At 37.8% G+C, this 21382-nt stretch overlaps 1 pseudogene; it reads left to right on the top strand.

The window, feature by feature from the left end:
* The first annotated feature begins 6067 nt into the window (after nt 1–6067).
* Nucleotides 6068–19708, top strand: LOC122647440 (annotated as a pseudogene).
* The last annotated feature ends 1674 nt before the right edge of the window (nt 19709–21382 follow it).

Here is a 21382-nt window from a genome sequence, read left to right as displayed (position 1 = left end):
ACATGGGCAGCCCTCAAATTGCAATATTTCCCCCCTTGTACATATCTGGAGACTCTCAAAATTTACAGGGGACCAATTTACCCTAATACCAAGATCTCCACCAAAAATCATCTCCAAATTATCTTATTTTATATTTAAATCATTTGTTTCAATCTTAGTGCACAGATTCTGCCAGAATCTGCGCAACATATTTAAAAAAATATATAAATATCATATCCCAAACATGATTAAATCCAAATTTTTTTGGTATTAAACTAGACTAAATAATAATGATCCAAACCAAATTTCAAGCCTAAATTCCAAGTATTAGTTGGGATTTTATTATTCCCAAATTCAGGTTCAAATTCTGCCAAGACAACAGATTAATCCCAAGTTCTCATTCAGATAGGATACCAAACGAAATTGGATGGGCCTCAAATTTAAAATAATATTTCATCTACATGTCATCTATAATTCAATCAAAATTGGGGTCCAAAATCCTCACCGATTAAGAGATACAATTTTTTTTCTAACAGCGGACAGAATCTATCCAAAACTGTACACTGTAACAATACAACCTCAAGAATCAATCTCCTATATTCAAATGATCATGAAATAGAATATGAGAACAGTAAAATGTATACCTTTTCAAAAAAGACAAGTCCAATGAATCCTCTTCTCTCTTACTCTTACGTGAAATTCTTTTCTCCCTCTCTTTTTTTTGTTTTTCCTCCTCCTTCTTCTTCTTTATTTCTTCATCTTTATTTCTTCTTTATTTCCTCTTCTTTACTTCTTCTTCTTTATTTGTTAGAATAGGTTTCAAACCCCTTTTAATTATATTTTAAGTTTTAATCTCTTAATTTATTTTACAATTTATTAATTCATTAAACTTTAAGTTTCTTTATTCTCTCCCTTCCCTTAATTTATCTCAACTTCTCAAGTACACTTGACAAAGAGAATCTTTCTTCTCCTTTCAATATCGATTATAGTCCCCAAGTCAAAAGTCAATATTGTGTCCACCAAGCTATCCAAAGCAAAACAAATAAAATTCCTCTCAATTGCTTCCCTCAAGAATTGATCCTCAGACTTGTTTAAATCCATATGGGGTCCTAACCACTAGGCTAACCTCTCTTAGATGTTAATAAACTTATAAATAAATATTTTTGGATACTAGCAACATATAACCATGCACAAAGAAAAAAATAAAAATAAATAAATAAGCATACCCTGCACTAATACTAATAAAATACTAGCAAGGTTTTACCTCTAGTGTGCATGCTAACAACCACAATTCCCCCTTCATTGGTCCATTGGTACAGATTCTGCACACAAAGTAAAAAATCCAAATTACCCTTATATTTTGGGCATGGGTATTACATTACCTGGCTACTGTGAAAGACAAGAAGCCGGATGAAACAGAGGCTTCTAAAGAAGGTACATGTGATGTTTACATTCTTTATAAGTCTAATTTGTCTTTTGAATCGACCAATTCTTGGTTGGTGGATAGAGGATCCACTGTTCACATTTGCAATGATTTGCAGGGGTTCAAGGAGACAAGGAACCTGAAAAGATATGAGGTGCGTCTTCGGATGGGCACTGGAGCTGAGACCATGGCGATGGCTGTGGGAACTTTTATTTTAAATTTTAGTTCTGCTAGTTTAGTTTTAAAGGATTGCTATTATGTACCCTCTTTCAAGAGGAAGATAATTTTAGTTTCAAAACTTGTTCTTGATGGATATAGTTTTTCTTTTAATTCTAAGTTGATTATTTGTTTTAATAATTCTTTTGTGGCATCCGGATATATGCAAAGTGGTTTGTATTTTCTAGATTGCCCTGTTAGAATGAATGTTGTTTCAAATGTTGATTTGAAATGGAAAGCAGCTCCAGTGAACTCAACATACCTGTGGCATCTAAGATTAGGTCACATTAACTTGGACCGAATCATTTGATTGGTGAGAGATGGTCCCTTAGAGAGTCTGAGGGTGGAACCATTCCCCACCTGTGAGTCATGCCTTTAGGGCAAAATGACCAAGAAACCCTTTAGCAATAAAGGTGCTAGAGCCACAGATCTGTCGGAGTTGATAAACACTGACGTGTGTGGACCCATAAACATACAAGCGAGGTATGGGTATGAGTAATTTATCACATTCACCGATGATTACTCTAGATGTGATTACATATACTTGATGCGTAGGAAATCGGAAGCCTTTGATAAATTCAAAGAATTCTAAGCCGAGGTTGAAAGACAGCTTGACAAACGCGTCAAGTCCTTACGATCAGATTGTGAAGGGGAGTATCTATCGGATGAATTTAAAGATTAGCTCATATCACAAGGGATAGTTAGTCAACTAACTAATCCAGGCACACCACAACAAAATGGTGTTTTTGAACGATGCAATCGGACCCTATTGGATATGGTCCGGACGATGCTCACTTATAGTGAGCTGCCTCTTTCTTTCTAGGGGTACGCTTTAGAGACGGCGATATATATCTTAAATAGGGTTCCATCTAAGTCTGTAGCTAAGACACCCTTTGAGTTGTGGAAAGGGTGAAAACCCAGTATTCAACACCTTAGGATATGGGGTTGCATAGCACATGTGCGAAAGCAACAGACAGATAAGTTGAAATTCAGGACTTCGAGGTGCTATTTCTTAGGCTACCCCAAAGGCACGATTGGATATTATTTCTATGACCCAGTTGACCAAAAGGTCATTCTAAGTAAACATGTCACATTTTTGGAGAAAGAAATGATGACCTAGAGGTCCAAACCAGTAGTCATTAAGGAGCTATCAGATAGTTCAGAAACGTCACTTCCAGAAGTGAGACCAACTGACATACCCGCTGAAATACCAACACCTGAAGAACCTCGACGCAGTGGGAGGATTATTAGACCACCCACCAGACTTACTCTTCTAACCGAAGAGGAAATAGTGGAAGAGTTCCACATGGAATCGGTTGAATCGGATGATGATCCGATGACATACTCTGAGGCTCTAAAGGATGTTGATACCACTAAGTGGCTTGAGGCAATGCGCTCTGAAATCGATTCGATGCATTCCAACAAGGTCTGGACTCTAGTCGATCCACCACTTGACATCAAGCCAATTAGATGGAAATGGATCTTCAAGAGGGAGAAGGGCGTTGATGGAAATGTCAAAAGATTCAAAGCGAGATTGGTGGCAAAGGGCTATACCCAGAAAGAGGGTATAGACTATGAGGAAACCTTTTCACCAGTGGCGATGATGAAATCCATCAGGATTTTGTTGGCTATAGCTTCACACTTTGATTATGAGATCTGGCAGATGGATGTGCAAACTGCATTTCTAAATGGGTTCCTTCAAGAGGAAATCTACATGGAACAGCCAGAGGAGTTCTCTTTCTTAGAAGAAGAAAGAAAGGTGTGCAAATTATAGAGGTCCATTTATGGACTGAAGCAGGCTTCCAGGAGCTGAAACATCAAGTTTGATCAATCAATCAAATCGTTTGGTTTTGATAAAAAAGATGGATGAATCATGCGTGTTTAGAAGAAGATCAGTGGGAGTGGAGTATGTAAAGGACATATTGTTGATAAGTAATGATGTAGGATTTCTTTCATCAGTAAAACAATGGTTATCCACAATATTTTCGATGAAAGACCTTGGTGAAGCTAGGTACATCCTTGGGATCAAACTTGTGAGAGATCACCAGAGAAGGATGCTAGGCTTATCACAGGCTACCTATATAGACAAAGTCCTAGCCAGATTTGGCATGGAGAACTCCAAACGGGGAAGTGTTCCCTTCCGACATGGAGTCAGTCTTTCCAGACCTCAATGTCCTCAGTCTCAGACGAACATTGAAGAGATGAAGAGGATTCCCTATGCCTCTGCAGTAGGGAGTCTTATCTACGCTATGTTATGTATGAGGCCGGATGTTTGCTATGTAGTAGGTATTGTGAGTCGTTACTAGTTTAATGAGTGGAGGTGCCATTGTATAGAGGAGTACAAAATAGAAATCTACAGTCGATCCCAATTTTTAAGAACACCTGGCATCATGTGATGGGGCTAATAAGGTGTTTGGGTTAGGAAGTTCCTAACATTTCTGGAGTAGTCCCTGATCTTGTCAAAGGCCCTATTCCCCTATTATGTGACAACAGAGAGGCCATTGCGCAAGCTAAGGAGCCTAGGGCTCATCAGAGGAACAAGCACGTGCAGCGAAAGTATCACCTCATCAGAGAGATTATCTAGCAGGGCGACATGAGTATCTCCAAAGTGGACACAACTGAAAATGTGTCTGATGCCATGACAAAGGGTTTGCCACCAAGAGTGTTTGAGAAACACATGGAGGGCATGGATTTAAAATGTATGATGGGGAATTGGATTTGATGTACAAGTGGGAGATTGTTGGACAAGTGTGTGTCCATCAAACCCGGTTCGGTCCGGTTCAACCCGGTTCACCTTTGTATTGAACATTTATGCATTTTAGTTTGATATTGTCACATGCAATATAAACTTTTTGAGCATTATGTGTCCCTAAGTTTTACTTAAAATGGTAGTCACGACTAGGGTTTGGGCTGGACACCCTTATCATATGGTCGTCGCATTGGGTATGCCTAGACATGTGATGTCAGGGTACGAATGCGAGAGCTCACATGTTCGATGTGTGCATTGGCGAAGAATCTATTTTGTCGATTTCCTCATGTATTACTGTCAGATGTAGGAAGGGATAGATATGTATCACCGACACCCTATACCTGAGGGAACCCTGTCACTGCAAAGTGTGATCGCATTCTTTGGTTCATCAATGACTGAGACTCAAGCGAGTCAAAGCCGGTGTTCTGGGAATGCATGAACACTTTGTGAGTGAAGGAGTTATCCAACACAGTCACCACTGTCCGATTGGGGAACACCAAGATAGAGACTATCTATGCATGGTCGGATCAGAATCTGAATCCAGTGCCATTTTGGAAATGGTTTTACAAAAATCTATTTTACATAAAATGATACATTATTTATAATTATTTGAACAAAGTATTTTATCGAGTTTTGCGGGACCTGATCAGATGCACAGACGCTCTTATATGGACATGTACTATAGATTGGGGTTTGGCAGTACATGTGTACATGCCCTAGATTCCATAATGATGGTGTTGATTAGTGGGGGGGTTGTATATGATAAGTGTTATCATATAGGGAGTTATTTGGCATTTGCTAATTTAATTGGCTCTTTATTTAATTAATGGATTTGGTGCTAATTATAATTATCCATTAATAATTAAATAAAGTAGCTAATTAATACTTTCCCTATTAGATTCTGCTTCTTCACCTTTGGAGCACTCTGAGTTTAAACAGAACTACCAAACAAAGAGAGAGAGAGAGTCAGACTCTCACTGGGGTTTTATTAAATCCTTCTAGGATTTAATTAAATCCACTTATCATATATAGGGGACCAAAACGTAGAGGGGGAACCAGCTCTCCACGTTTTCTGGCTTCCCCCTCTTGCAGTGTTTTGGTCTCTCTCTCTCTCTCCATCTTGTGATCTCTCTCCTTCTTCTAGTTTCTTTCATCTGTGTTTGAGAGTTAGGGTTTTAGAAACCCAGATCTGTGCTGAAGAATTTGAGAGCATCTGGGATTGGCTTGAAGAACCTTGGTAGCACCATTGGAGGTTCAGATCTGTTTACTTGGAGCGCTCACTGGAGGAAGAACCATTGTCTATTGAAGGAGCAACACTTGAGGCTCACCAGGTTAGCAATTCTTGTTTAATTCTTTCAGTTATTAATTATTAATATTTATGGGATGTGAAAGAAACTTGAATCGATTTATTTCCGCTGCACATTCGAGTATGGGATGGATCCCTCTTGCCATGTGATGGACTATAGATGAATTTCTCTGTCCCTATTGTGGTGATAAATTTTATGGGACACAATAGGGAAGGAGAAACCCTAATAGGGATGCATCAGGGTTCCCATGGACGACCATGGGAAACCCTAAAAATTAAATGGGGCACCCATGTGACACCATGGGATAACCCAGGGCGTGCAATACCCTAATTGGTTTATAATTGGTTACCATAGGGAGTCATGATTTGATCCCTGGATCGTTGTTTGACCAACATGACCAAAGGGAATGGGAGGGAAGAAAAGGAGCAGAATGAGGGGATTCGGGTGGACAGAAAAAGAAAGCAATGGGATGAAGGTTGCAGTCCTGAAGGGTGGATGAAAGAACAAGAAGCTGCATTCCGGAGAGCTTTCTTTGCTGCAAAGCCTACGCCCCATTTATGGAAGAAGGTTTCTAATCTGGTAATTTCTATTGTTTTTGGGAGTGTTTTTCTTTTGTCTTCATCATTTTATAGTTGAATTTGCATGTTGCTGATAGTGTGACCTAGACATATTATATTTGTGAAATTATGGATTCGTCTTTATTTAGAACATGGTCTTTAAGCAATAGGATATATGTCTCTGTTCTGCGGTCTTATATTTCAATCATCTCATTATATCTCAGTTTGAGTGTTTGTACTAAAACAATAACAAACAATAAGAGGAACAGAGACATTCTAGATGGGAAGCAAAACCTTCAACTGTGTAGAACAAGATGGTTAATATTTTTTGTGGTCTAGGAAAAGTGAATTTGCATGTTGGTGATTGTGTGACCTAGACATATTATATTTGTGAAATTATGGATTCGTCTTTGTTTAGAACATGGTCTTTAAGCAATAGGATATATGTCTCTGTTCTGTGGTCTTATATTTCAATCATCTCATTATATCTCAGTTTGAGTGCTTGTACTTAAAAAATAACAAACAATAAGAGGAACAGAGACATTCTAGATGGGAAGCAAAACCTTCAACTGTGGAGAACAAGATGGTTAATATTTTTTGTGGTCTAGGAAAAGTGACAAATGATGTGATATCACTCGGTCACTCTTGACCTCAGCAGTCTAGCATTGGAGGGAGAGTTCACATGGGGTCGCTTGTCGTTCCGCATGATCAAGATGTGTGGATGTCAAACCCATTCACTTATTTTTCGCCTTATTTACATTGATGTTATCTGTAATTGTGTCTTGCTTTGAGCTTCTAGTTTTTGTATATCTCAATGATACCATTAGAAACTAACTGATGTCTATCCAGACCTGTAGAACTTTATAATGATAATAATAACATTAAACAGAGAGGATAAATTAGAGGACGCGAGACAGATATCTCTGCTCTATTGACCATAAATATAAATGGCAACATATGAGAACAAAATAAGTAGAGAACCTTACTTGAGCATGCAACAATTTAATATCATCCTGAGTTTCTTCAGTGTCATTTGTTGAATATAAATGCTTTCCCACATTATCACGAGCAAAGGAGAACAGCCCATATGATTTGGGAGATCGACCTCTCCCAAAATTGTACATACACACACTGTCTCTCTTCTTCTGTCTTTTCTTGTAGACTCTCTCTCTCTCTCTCTCTCTCTCTCTCTCTTTAGTGTTAGGTGTTACCATCTTCAGGAGAGAATTTTGATGCGTTCTTCTCCATCATGAGTTGAGTAAAGATCGATTTCTACTTCAACAGATTCAGTGTGCTAGTGTTATAAACGGTTGGAGGTGCTGCACTTGCGATACTACAAAATAGGCCTAAATCCTATTGTGATGTGTGATTCAAATACTCCATACTGTGCAAGATTTGATCCAACACTTAAGAATAAAAATTCTTTTATCTGAAACAATGGCTGGCAACAATTGATGCCCTAATTTTTACTAACTAGGATTTTCAAAGTAGTCGTGGGCATGCTGGATCAGTCTTGATTTCTTTATAAAAACTCCAATTATTGTTTATTCTTTTGTTTATAGTCTGCAAAGGGTTATTTTTCCCCAAGACCTAAGAAGGTGACAACAACCACTAAAACAATTTGGAAAGGTTATTTCATCTCTGGCTTCTAAACATCCATAATATAATAGTTTGTGAAAATGCAAGTTTCCTATATGGCATGTGGGAAAGCAATTCTTATATGGACAATTCATCTGCCATCCACCTGAAGTATTTGTTGTTGTCCAATTTTTCTGGACATAGAGTTCATATCATCACATAATCTTGAGTTGTTTTTTTTTATAATTTGGATAAAGCATCACTTAATCATGATTTTATTTTCAAATCAATTTGATTTCTTTACGAGTTATATACAAAGGGGTCCACATGTCAGGAAGAAGAGAGAGTGTATGTGACAGATATATCAGTAAACATTACCGCGCCTATATAATAGTAATTAATCTATGGGAGAATTCTGTTGCTCTGCATCCAAATAAACACTCACTTGTAGTTGGACTGAGCTTCGAAAATTGCCATGTGGATAATGCGAACTATGTCCTATCCCAACTTTAATTATTTAAGGAATAATATAGATTGACCATATAACAAAGGGAGTGGGACAGATATGATGCCTCCTCATATTGGCGTCATATATGCTTAGAGATGAATTTGATGGGTTTCATCAGAATTAGGAAGAGGAGAGAGAGCTTGAGAGGGATCAATTGTGAAGGAATTTTACTTGAGAGTTCTTGCAAATGGTGACATTTACCGAGCTGATTATGAAGGGCTTTATTATATCAACTGTGAGGAGTATAAAGTGGTACCCGTCTTTGATCTCAGGAAATCTTTGTTGCTTTATCAACTCTTTTATCAATATGTGCCATGTATGAAGTGTAAAAACTCCTAGGTATACACATGCAGAGGCTCTGCCAACTGCGCCCAAGCACATGTAGAGATGAGACTCACCATTCGACCAACCAACAATTCTTTTACGAACAAAAAATGTGACCCTATGAAATGTGTAATGTTGATCACACAATTATTTTTTTTAGATATGACAGACGTAAAATTGATTTCTTTCGAGTACATATTGTGCCATATAGGTTTATGGTCATCATTAAAAATATAATGGATGGGGATGCTATAATCATATATTTGGTGGAGGATCGTTCCCTGGTGGAAGCCAATCAATTATTGGCCCTTTCCCCTGCATTTGTACCATATGTATTGATATGCTGTATGTGGGCTGTCCTCATTGTCTAACTATTGACTATTATTTCTATTTGCATATACTGTTATTTGTATTCTTTTATCTTTGACCAGATCCCACCTTGCCCTAATTGACATGCATGCACGCAGGTAGCACGGATCTACAGCTGGCGCCTATCTTTGACATCACCTCCTCTCGACCGTTATTTCATTCCATTTCTTTCAAATCAACTTTACTTTCTATTTTCCTTCTCTTTCTTTCGCTCTCTCACACTCTCACTCACAGATAAGCGCTTCTCACCTATACAAACTCTGCTATATGGAAGGAGTCTCTCGAATTGCAGATGATCGCTTCATTTTTGTCTAACTTTTTCCACTTCTTGTATCTTGATCTTGAAAGGGAAGGTGAGAGAGAAAGGACTAGAAGATGAAATGTGTGTGTGGGGGGAGGGGGGGAGAATGATACACACCCGCTTTTCTTTCTCTGTTCCCCAATCGATGCCCTAATTTGCTTTAAATAAATCGTTAGAAAAGTACACTGGGACTTTGATTGTGTTGGAGATGTCTCGATCAGGTTGCGATGGAACCCAAGGAAAAGAGGTTTTTACTGCTTCGGTTCTGTGACAGGGATGGTCGGAGGTCGTGCTTAGGTCAGGTGATGACGTTGTGGCTGCATTGTTGTTCTGATATGAGATTGGGAAGCTGGCGACTTATGTCAATATTGCAAGGGTGCAGTGAGATGGGAGGTTGCAGTAGCCGAGGGAGGGTTGTGGGTTGCAGAGGGTTTCATTCATTGCAGCAGCGGAGGTGTGTCGCAGAGCCTTCAACGAGCACCGGTGTCTCCGCCCAACACTCTTCTTCCCCAAATTTACCTTTGGAAGTAATCGTTGCTTTTTCTGTGTAGGCTTACTCTCGTTGTTGTTCCTTGTAGGTAACACACCTGTGTGCAAAATGATAGCAGCCACTTGTTGGGTGCCTAAAGGGGTTTCAACTTCCAGTCGTAGTAGAACCACCTTGTAAAGAGGAAATCAAAGAGATACTGAAGAGTGGTGCTGTATAGAGAAGTTAGGACTTGATAACTTGACATTTTTTCTAGTTTAACTAAGCATTTTAGACACTTCATGCAAAATTGCCAAAAAATAGGATCGACTCTAGTCCACCCATCAGGTTGTTCAAACAACTAGGTTTTTTTGTTGAATTTTTAAGAGGTCCGAGCCCAACCCTAAAGATCTGGCTCAACCTGGTGCACTTCACTTTATTTAAGCAATCAAAGCTTCCACCTACAGCCCTGCACTACAAAAAAATTTCAGATGGAGAAGCCACCATCGTTGTCGTCAAAATGCTGAGGTTCTCTACTTCAGTCGGACCAGCATCTCTAGCCATCGCCATTTTCATTTCATTCACTGCTTCACTGTAACTCAAACTCATCACTTTTTTCTTATTTGTTTTTAATTTTTTGGTATTCTTTTTATTTCCTTCTTGACCCTTGGCACCTCATGACCAAAATAAGGCAGGAGCTGTGTCCATATAACAATGATTGACATCTATTTAGCTAGAATAATGAAGAAGCTTAGTTCCATTCATGTGGTAAGCTAGGTTGATTCTAACAAAAGTTTAGGCTGGAGGTCATGGGTAGGAGATCCCTTGACAAAATGTGACATTTTAGAGAAACCAGGGGGGGTAGACGGCTGCATCAAGTGCATCATTCTTGGGTTTCCCAACTTCCACTAATGATTCGGTGGACTCCCTAGGCAAGGATGGTTCTTTTTTTATTATTTTTGTTATGATCTAAGTTTTCATCGTTTTTCCTATCAGAAAAACTGCTCTAAGTTTCCACTTCTTTAATAAACTCACTAGTACTTTAAAGCAACAGCCCATCACTGGTTTACTCAGTATTCTTTTTCTTATTAAAAGAATTGTATGCCATAGCTAATACAATGCATGCTTCAAGTCCCTTTTTATTTCAAATTGAGAATTGAAACCAATTGAAAGGTTATGTGGGAAAATGAAGTGTAGATCGAATCCCTTGATAATATCATCAATATTCAGGTCTGAAGTCAGGCATATTGCTTTCCTCGATCCTTTTATTCTATTAACCCTTTTCCTTTTCTCTTTAAACACCAGAGGTTAGGTGGGGGTGGGGGTAAAAGAGGATACTAACGGCAGTTTTTCTTTTGGAAAAGACCTTATATTAATAATGTGCTATTGCTTGATAATTTTAAGAACTTATATATTCAATGTTATCGATCCTTCTTCAATTGATAATTTTTATTTTCATGCTTCTTTTAAAGATCTCAACAGCAGATGTTTTTCTTTACCAAAAAAAAAAAAAAAAAACAGCAGATGTTTTTTTAATGGGTAATTTACACATACCACCACTGGGGTTTAACGAAAGTATGATTTTACCCCCCAGTTTTGGAAAATTCTGCGTACCCCCCTGAGGTTTACAAACGTTAACAAATAAATCCATTCCATCAGTTCATTACTAACAGTGCTAAAATCAAGGGGTAAAGTTACAAAAATACCCCTTCAAGAAAAAAAAAACCTATAACTCATCTTCCCCAAATCGATTGGGGAAGATGAGTTTCACAGCCGCAAAGGCAGATAGCAACCGGTCCTTAGCGCTTGAGGTTCGACCTCTCAACCGTAGATGTAACCCAACAGGGTGCAACAGATCAGAGGGGAAGACATTGAGTGGACTCCTTCAATGCTGATGTAGGCAGCAGCACTACCTCAATCTACCTCGAGCCTGGGGAAGAACCCCAACACCTCACTCTCAGATCTCTGATAGATATTGAAATGCTGAAGTAGGGCAACTCAGAGACACTCCGTAGCAATCACAAAATAGAGCCAGGGAGGTCTCAATATCAGAACAAAGATTTCCGCATCAGGCCACCAAGCAACTCAGTGAACCTCCGCTGTAGACTACCAAGATTGGAGAACCTCTGGAGGAAACACTGAAAACATCGAAAGCCCTAACAACAGTAGCGCTGACCACTGTTGCAGACTACTGAGCATTAGCCCTGCAATGCTGATCTTCACCGCAACTCTGTCAAGCCCTAGTAGCAATGGGAGGCGCTAATCAAGCCCTAGTTGTGCCGGAGAAACAGGGAAGGGGTTCCAGCTCGCCTTTGCTTGGGATTGGGAATGGGGGGCTTGATCCAGCCGGCCTTTGGCGAGGATGGGAATAAGGAGAGTGCGACAAGGAGATCGAGAATGGAGAGAGAGAGAGAGAGAGAGAGAGAGCCGTTAAAGGTGAGTGATCGAGACCTCCAAGAGAGATCGAAAACCTAGCAAAGATCGTTCACCTCCTGAGGCAGCCCCTCTAGAGATGGCGAGATCCACTACTTGCAGCCGGGTGTTCCAAAACCACGGTGTTCTCTAGAAGGATACCTACAACTCATATATTCTTTGCTATCGATCCATCTTCAATTGATAATTTTTATTCTCATGCTTCTTTTAAAATCTCAGCAGCAGATGCTTTCACTACAAGAAATTGGGTCTACGACGGAGTTTTTAAATGCCGCTATAGATCCATAAAACGCCGTCGTAAAATATGACGACGTTTATTCTTTGTGCCGCAGAAACGTCGGCGAAGGTACTGTCGTTTTTGTACAATGGCGTTTTTTGTACAACGGCGTTTTTTGGGAGTGACTGTGTAGGAGCCTCTACCACGGCATTTTCTAACAAACGTCGTGGAAAATGCCCAACAACAACGTTTTTAAAAGTGCTGCTGTAGGCACTGAATTTCTAATTGTTGCGACGTTTATAGGAAACGCCGGGACAAGTACACTAAAACGACGTTTATAAAAGCGCCGTTGTACGGAACAACTTTTTTTAATATTGAGGCATTTGTTAATAGACGCCGGTAAATGTGGCCTCGCTTTTTGTTTTTGCTGACGTTTTTAAAAACGCCGCTATATGTGGTATTTTTTTTTAAAAATTTAAGAACAGCTTGTATATCTATTCCATTAACCTGTTTCAAATGTAATAGATTCATTATGCCACCTGTTTCATATATAATGCATTCATTCATATTAATCTTTTCGGCCATTCGTTTCATATAGAAAACATAAATCCCACAAAATGATGGTTTTACTAATGCCAAGATAAATTGAACTATATAAAATATCCATTAAACATGAAATAAAAACAGTGTCTAAAGTACTAATAAGGTTCTGACACTTCAAAAAGACGAGATCCCCTCCTACACAAAATCCATAGTTCCAAGGTTCCAATACTGCAAAAAGACAAAAGATCCCCTCCTACACAAAATCCATAGTATCAAGGTTTCGATACTGTAAAAAGACACAAAGAGACCCCCTTCTATACAAAATTCTTAACCCAATTAGCAAAGAAAATAATATCAGTTCATGGATCTCTGAAGCCACCAAAGTTATACTCCCAGTGAGGAAACCAAGCTCACAAGTGTAATTCCAAGACCTGAACACCATCTCCATCCTACACAAAACCATCAAATAGCAATATAAGCTAATTAGTAAGACTGAAAGTGACAAGAGGTATGCACAAGTACCAATAACAAAGAACAAAAAATTATGGGGACAGATAAACAATCCAATCAACCATCCTTCACTGGCTTGTATAAATAAAACTTCTTCACAGATCTTTACACTCAATCCCACACTCAAAGCCTTGAATTGTGCAACTTTCCTAGATGTTCTTAACTGGCTAATTAATTACTACCTCCTGACTTGTCTATTTCAAACATAGCAATCACAGGCACCATAAATTACAATTGAATGACATATTTAATGACAGCAATAAGATTAAAATAAAATATATGAAAGTAGGAACAGAAGCCAAAACAGGGTATGAGCTCAGAAGTCATAGGGATTTTCTTTTTTTCTTTCCATCCAGCACACTTTTGCTTGCATATGGTAGGTCTAATAGAAGTTGCTTTTTTTGCAAGAAGTGGAAAATAAAGCTTGCTATGAGAAAAACCTGAAGAAGATTCAGAAGGGTTGTTTCCATAGAAATTGCAACGATGAAGGAAGAAACGAGGTGTATGCAACTGAGTTACCCATAAGCAGTTGTGCCTTGAAGAACTTGAAATAGCTAATGTCAGAAGCTCTTGCCAAATTTTAGAAATTGACAGAACCTGCATCTATTCTGATTTTAGGAAACTAGAAAAAAATCATACTTAAAGTCTCTAAAACTAGAAATTTTCTACAAGTGCAGGTGTTCAAATGGAGTCAGTGCTACACTCCCTAAATTTAAAAAGGTCCTTACAGCAATGAATATGTCCTCACTTATCCCTCTTGCCCCCCCCCCCCCGCATCTATGAAATATTTGATAGTAACCATGATGGAATAGTAGATATGAGGGAGATACTCTGTGGGTTCTCATCCCTCAGAAATTTAAAAGGAGATGATGCTTTTTGCCTTTGTTTCCAGGTGATCTCATATCCCTATCTTTCTCTACTCTTCTTGGATTGAAGATAGCAAACTAACCTAATCAGAATGTCCCCCCTCCCACCCCTCCTTCTCTTTTGGGCCTTTTTCTTTGGCTATTGAACTATAGTCAGAATTTCATTGTAAAATATGCATGGCCTAGGAAGGTGGTTTTTTGCAAACCAACTTTGCTACTTATTCCACTCATATAACAGTAATTTAATTTATAGATTGAATTCTTTAGAGAATCAAAAACTAATACCCTGTTTTTATGTGATTATAGCTGTATGATACAGACAAGTCTGGGTGCATCACCAAGGATGAAGTGGCATCACTGCTTAGAGTAATATACTTGTCCTCTAACTTAATTAGAATCTATATCTTGTTCGTTCTCCATTGATCTTGACTTCCCAAATCTGACAAAACTATACTGTTACACACGATTTTGCCTCAGGAATTGGATTACCATCACTATACTTTGAAGGAATCAGCCGAACAGGTATGCATTTTAGGGATTTGTTGAGCAAAATTGATTTTTAGGTATGAATTTTAGGGATTTTACTGTATTCCGGTTCTATCTCTCTCTCAGTCGTCTCTGTTTTAGGTATGGATTTTAGGAAATCAAACCATTGATGCATCAATCAAGACCCATAAAATGATCAAAGTAAACTACATAAACTTCTCCAGGAGGAATATTAAACTGATTCAACCAAGTCACCCAACCCCATCTCTGTTTTATATTCTTCATGAGCTTTAGCCTTTAAATATCAGCAACTTCTAGATCAGTTCTGATTGCTGTCAAGTTTATACCTGCACAAAACCATCTAGCTCATATTTTGATTTCTATCTTTTTATTATTTATATATTTATGTATTAGGACATTTCTTTGTTTTGTTTTATTTTATTATAGGGTAATTCAGGCCATAGATTCATAGGCTTTCATCTCAAAGATTTTGAGAGCTTTTACAAACCTGAGTTTACTCCATTGAATGGCAAGCAATAAATCAATTGAATGGCAAGCAATAAATCATAGTACCAATACAAATAATAAAAATAAAAAGAGTGACATCATAGCTATGCCTGCATCCATAGATGAGGATGTTAAGCTCATAGCATCTGAAAGTTGAAGCAGATTAAATCAAAATAATAACCTACTCTGGAGATTCAAAACTGAGAAGAATCTATAAACCATGAGAGGGTACTAGGTAACTTGAGAATGATGTAAATTGATGAAACTAAGCTATTTGAAAGTAACCAAAAAGATCTAGAGTCAGATGGAGTGCTGGGAAATCTACAATGGAGATACCAGATTCTGATGAAGCCATACATTTGCCCGCTTCCAGTCCTAACTTTACGAGGTACTGACTCCTATAACTTCTTAAGATAATATACCTACCTATAATTGTGTAAAATTGAAACATTAGATGAAGTAGAAAAATAAATGTTGCTACTTGGATGTAGAATCCGCAGCATGAACCACACCACATATGGGTCTTGGGACCAAGAAGAGCCCTTTCTCCATCTTTTGAGAGAGAAAGACCTGAATAGAAAATACCAAAAACTAATTGGCAAATGTTTATGTCATTGGGTAAATAGACATTCATATGAACAAATATTCTATAGAGGGGTCTTCTTACTACTAGTCTTTACAGAAACTTAATAACAGCATGGATTTTGCTTTTTTGTTCATTAATTTTTAATTCATTAGATTTGATCTCTTATTGATATTCAGGAATTGAGGGACAGATGAATTCAAATATTATAGAAACACATCAGGAAATAAAGAAAATTACGGTCTCTTGGTAGCAATCCCTGTAACATGTAAAAATCAAGATTACAATCCTTGAATATAGATACCGGACGCTATTTCTGAACAAACCAAACATAACAATTCCAATTGTGGCACATGAATAGTTCTTGAACAACATAGCTTAAGCCGGTGCCGGGGGTTTGGGGTTTGTTTTCACATGCGTATGTTGTTCAAAGTTGGGGTTTGTTAAAGAGTAGGAAGAAGATTAAAGAGTAGGAAGAAGACTGTCAAAAGAACCCAAATCAAACTCAAAACTAATCCATTCAACAGTTCAAATGAAACTCAAATCTTGAAAGTACTGAAAGCATACCTGTATAGATAGACGGACAAAAAATAAGCCAACTGATGCAATGGCCTCAATTATCAGCTGTTCAAATGAATGGGTGAGAAAAATCAATATATATAGTACTTCAGATAAAAATTAAAATAAAAAACCAACAAAATTTTATAATTTTATTACTTACATAAGTGAGTTGAACTTTCCGAACTACTTCTACCCCGAAGTATTTGGAATAGATCAGCTACAACACGTTTCAAATCAACAATTTCTTCCTTCATGCTTGCAAATTCTCTTTGTCTTTCTTCTTTCTCCCGTCTCTCCTCAATATTTCTTTGTGTAAGGCCAAGAGTACTCGGCTTTACGCCTAGGCCTGCACCTCGCACTCGGCCTGGAGGATCAATGCCAAATGCTTCCACAAAAAGATCGTTTTGGACAACACTCGTCTCTCTCATTTATGGGGGTAGTTCTTCCAATTTCTCTTCAAACTTATCCTATAAACCAATGTATAACAGGTTAACAACGGACATTCCAATAGATACCCAAGAATATGCATAAATTTTATAAACATTATGAACCTTGACAAATACTTACTATGATATCTCTTGTCGCCTGATTTATGTTACTGCCATCTCTCCTTTGGTGGGTTTGCATTTTGAGTGAAAGAGTGAGAGAGTAAAGACATCATGAATATATTGGTGATCCATTATAATTGTCATACAATATAATACAATATATTGCTTCCAGATTGCTGTAAGCATTCTCAAATTTAGTGGTTTTAAAACTTGGGCTAAAGCTTTTGACTAGTGAATAAGGACTAGATCATAGTAGATGGAGCTGTTCTTATTTATGTAGTCTCAATGTAAACCTCATAGACCTGCAATAAACTCTAGTCATTCTCAAGTTACTTCTGCTACAATAAACTCTATTTATTTATTTCCCCTTCCTGTTTTGTTGGTGAGAGTAGATACTCTTCTCAATACTGTGTAATCTTTTCTTTTGTTTTATAATATTTCTCTTCTCATTTAAAAAAAAAAAAAACTTTGAATAGGCAACAATGTGACATCGTTTTGTCTCTTGCCCATTCTCAAAGAGACTCTAGGTAGCAAGACCTCTACGTCTTATAACTGAGCACCTAAGAGACTCATCCCTCCTGAACCTTTTATCCAATTTGCTTTTCTCCAACCAGACCGCCATTGAGGATTAAAAATTCTTCTTATCTATCTTTTCCATTACATGCTATTTCATATGACTGGCTAAAAACCAATGCAATGACCCCACTCACCTTATGCATAACATCCAGAGATGGATATCTAACCTCAGGGCTGCAATCTCATAACCCTACCCCATTACCATGCCTAATAAAACCCAATAAACCATCCCAGAAGGAGATGGATATCTAGCCTCAGGCTGCAATCTCATAACATCCAAAGATGGATATCTGACCTGTTTCTACAATTTGAAACAGGTCAGATTTTAATAAGATATTTATCATGAGATGCGATCTTCAGCCCAGAAGGACTTGATTGGATGATATAGGTCTGGGTATGACAGGGAGATACAAATGATTGGGATTAGGGAAGACAAAGAAATTACTGAGAAAAGAAGCAATGAATGGCAGGTAAGAGCAGGGCCCTGTTTTTTCATTTTTTTAGATCAAGGTGCTCTCCATTACTGAAAGCAGACATCCAATAACTGTCCTTTTCATTTTTGTTTCTTTTTCTTTTCCTTCATGTTCCTCTAATTGAGAGGAGACTCAAGAACTAGTCTGATAGGGAGAGGCTTTGCAATAAATATGAAAGATCCCACACATTGATAAGCTATTGTGCCAACAAACTAATTCAAAACACCCAAATATCCTAGTGGGTAGCATCAATTTCAACATTTTTCAAAAAAATACAAATGCAGTCAAACTGTCTACCCAAAAACTGATACACTTAAATGATTTATAACTTAAAAAAAACATCTTATCTGTAAGCTTTAGTATAGATCTGTAGGAAAAGGGATGGTGGGCGGAAGCAAATCAATTGTATAGAATTTTGATGTCGGAAATATGTAAGGTCAAGGAGGTTCTACTCCTCTAAAAAGGGATGGTGCCGGAGGAGCACAATTTAATCATTTCATCTCGCAATCGAATCCTTCTTCATCGTTTCGATCACCTCAGCAAACCCATTCATCTGCCTTCTTCCTACCAGGAGCTTCAAATCAAGAATACCATGAAGAGCCCCACCATGGACTGTTACAAAATAAGACATTCCATGGACTAATGCAACTACTTGAACTTCAAAGCAATACAAGTAATTCCTCTTCTTCTGCAGCTGTAGCTGCTGCCAATCTCTTCAATCTCAGGCTTTTTTTCCAATAGCAGCATCAATAATAGCAACAATGTCAACAATAACAACAGTCAATTGTCCTCTTCTGGGTTACTAATTCCTAAACAGTTCAATGGAAATGCTGGTGGAGAAGGAAATTCCCTCTTTTCTTCTAACCTAATGGGTGATCACATTGGGTCAAGTGTCTCTTCTCTTTACAACAATTCAGTACAAAATGAAGTTGTTATTCCTCAAATGTCTGCAACAGCTTTGCTTCAAAAAGCTGCTCAAATGGGTTCAAGAGCAAGCAGTGGAAGTGGTTCTTTGCTTAGAGGTTTTGGCAGTTCTTCATTAAGTGGTCCTAAATCTGACAGGTCTCACTTGACTGCTAATTTTAGGGCTAATTTTGGAGGTGGTGGGGGTGAAACATTGTCACAGATGGAAAATGAAAATCATCTCCAAGATCTAATGAATTCTCTAGCAAATGGTGGCTCCTCCATTTTTGGAGGTGCTTCAGGAGGAATCCCTACCTTTGGAGTGAATTGTAATAGTGGTGCACATGAACAAGAGACCAATTTTGGTGGATTCAATACAAACAGAATGTCATTGGAAGAACAACACCATCAGAATACCAATTTTGGAAACATGGAAGAACCCAAGTTGCATCAAAATCTTACAGTGAGTCTTGGAGGATCTGATAGGTTAACAAGAGACTTCTTAGGTGTTGGAGGGATGGTAAGGAGCATGGGAGGTGGATTATCACAAAGAGAACAACATGGTATTGATATCAGTTCCTTGGATCCAGAAATGAAGTCGGGTTCTGGTTGATCCTTTGGAGGTGGCGCTAATCATCTTCAGTAAAGATGATCTTGGCAGATAGAAAGAAAAATAAAATTTAGGTAAGCGACTCAAAAACCTTGTCAATTTGCTTTGGGGAAGGGGAGAAACTGTGACGTTTTTGCTTAATAGTACTCTCAAAGTACATGTGCTTATAAGTTCTTCCCTTTAAACCTCTTTCTATGAGTAGCTGTTTTGATTATAGATGGTGATGAACTGAGAATAGTTGCTTTTATTTTCTTCTCTATCCTTTTTGTTCTCTTTTTCTGGCTAAACCTAGAAAGGAGAGTAACTCAACAGAAATAGACATTTCCTTCATGTTGAGTTCATCTCAAGTATATAATGCAGATGCGGTTAGCTTCATTAATTTGGCTTGATCATACACATTTGTTGGGCAATTCAAGCACTCTTAATCTCTTATTGTGGAATTTCATAATGTGGGTGGTATTAATCTCTAGTCGTACGCCATTGTTTGTATACAAGGGATGCCATTCTTTGTTTTCTATATCTTCTTCGACACTCCCATTACAGCACACAGAGATAGAGAGATAGAGAGAGATATTCCTTCATGCACCTTCAAAGGTGGAAAAGAAAAAAAAAAAACAGAAATCTTGGGTGGTTTCTTCAATTTCCTCTTTAAAAAAAGAAAGTGTCCTACCTGTTACCTAATAGTAAAGAATATAAAAATGGTGAATTTGAATTCTATGGGATTGGGTTGGGTTGACATTCTCTGAAGACACAAAACCACACTTCTCCTATTGTCTTTCTACATTGACTCCTATTCACTAGAATGGCATCTCTCCATTCCACTCTTCTCCTCTCCCCTTCTCCACCTTTAACCATCCTTTTATGTTTTATAAGTTCTACCCATCTCTTTAACTGCTCTATTTTATATTGATTGCTTGCTGAAATGTCAACATCTTCTCCATCTTTCTCCTCCTCTCCTTTTTCTTGAATTGACTCAATCATTGACAGAGAAGTTAGTGGAGGTCGATCTGACTCTATCCATGTTCCATACGACCATACCCAGTAGTATTAGTACTGTAGTATGATATATCAACACCCCACAGGCCATAAACCTCATGCCCTCAAAGCGATGCTGTTTAAGTTAAAATAAAACCGCAAGCGTACGGGTCAATCGTAGCTACGGGTCGAACACGAGGAGATATACGCCACTCTATTTAACTAACTTAAAAGTAATGCAAAGTTAACCAAATTAAAGTGTTAAATTAAACTAATTAAACAAACGAAAATCAATGCATCCTAACTCATACGCATCTAACAAAATTAAGGGATTAAATCGGCGTCCTAACACATGAGCATCTAACCTATCAAACTAAAGCGAATTGAAATGAATAAAAATGCAGCCACACATACTAACCACATAAAAAGAAATAAGGGAATAAAAATGCATCCATAAACCACAACCATATAAAAATAAAATAAAAGAAATAGAGGGGGAAGAAGAAGAAGATAGAGAGAGATAGAGGAGATGGAGAATGAGATTGAGAGTTTAGATAGTAAAACCTGGATGTGCTTGCATGAATGTAATTGAAAAGTTTGAATACTTGCATAAACTTACCATGGCCTCCTCTTCTAAATCTTCAAGTCTTGTCATCAACTTAAGAACTTAGACTAGAAGGCTTAAAACCTAAACTAGAATTAAGAAATTACAATCCAATTGAAGACTTAAATTGAAATTAAAGTATAAACTAAACCTATTATAACCATTAACTAAAAATCATAAAAGCAAACTAGAACTTAGAAAAGCCAAAAA

This window comes from Telopea speciosissima, unplaced genomic scaffold (assembly GCF_018873765.1).
Source record: "Telopea speciosissima isolate NSW1024214 ecotype Mountain lineage unplaced genomic scaffold, Tspe_v1 Tspe_v1.0048, whole genome shotgun sequence".
NCBI lineage: Eukaryota > Viridiplantae > Streptophyta > Magnoliopsida > Proteales > Proteaceae > Telopea > Telopea speciosissima.
The sequence above is the reverse complement of the archived record's forward strand: the minus strand, read 5'-3'. Positions and strand labels throughout refer to the sequence as shown.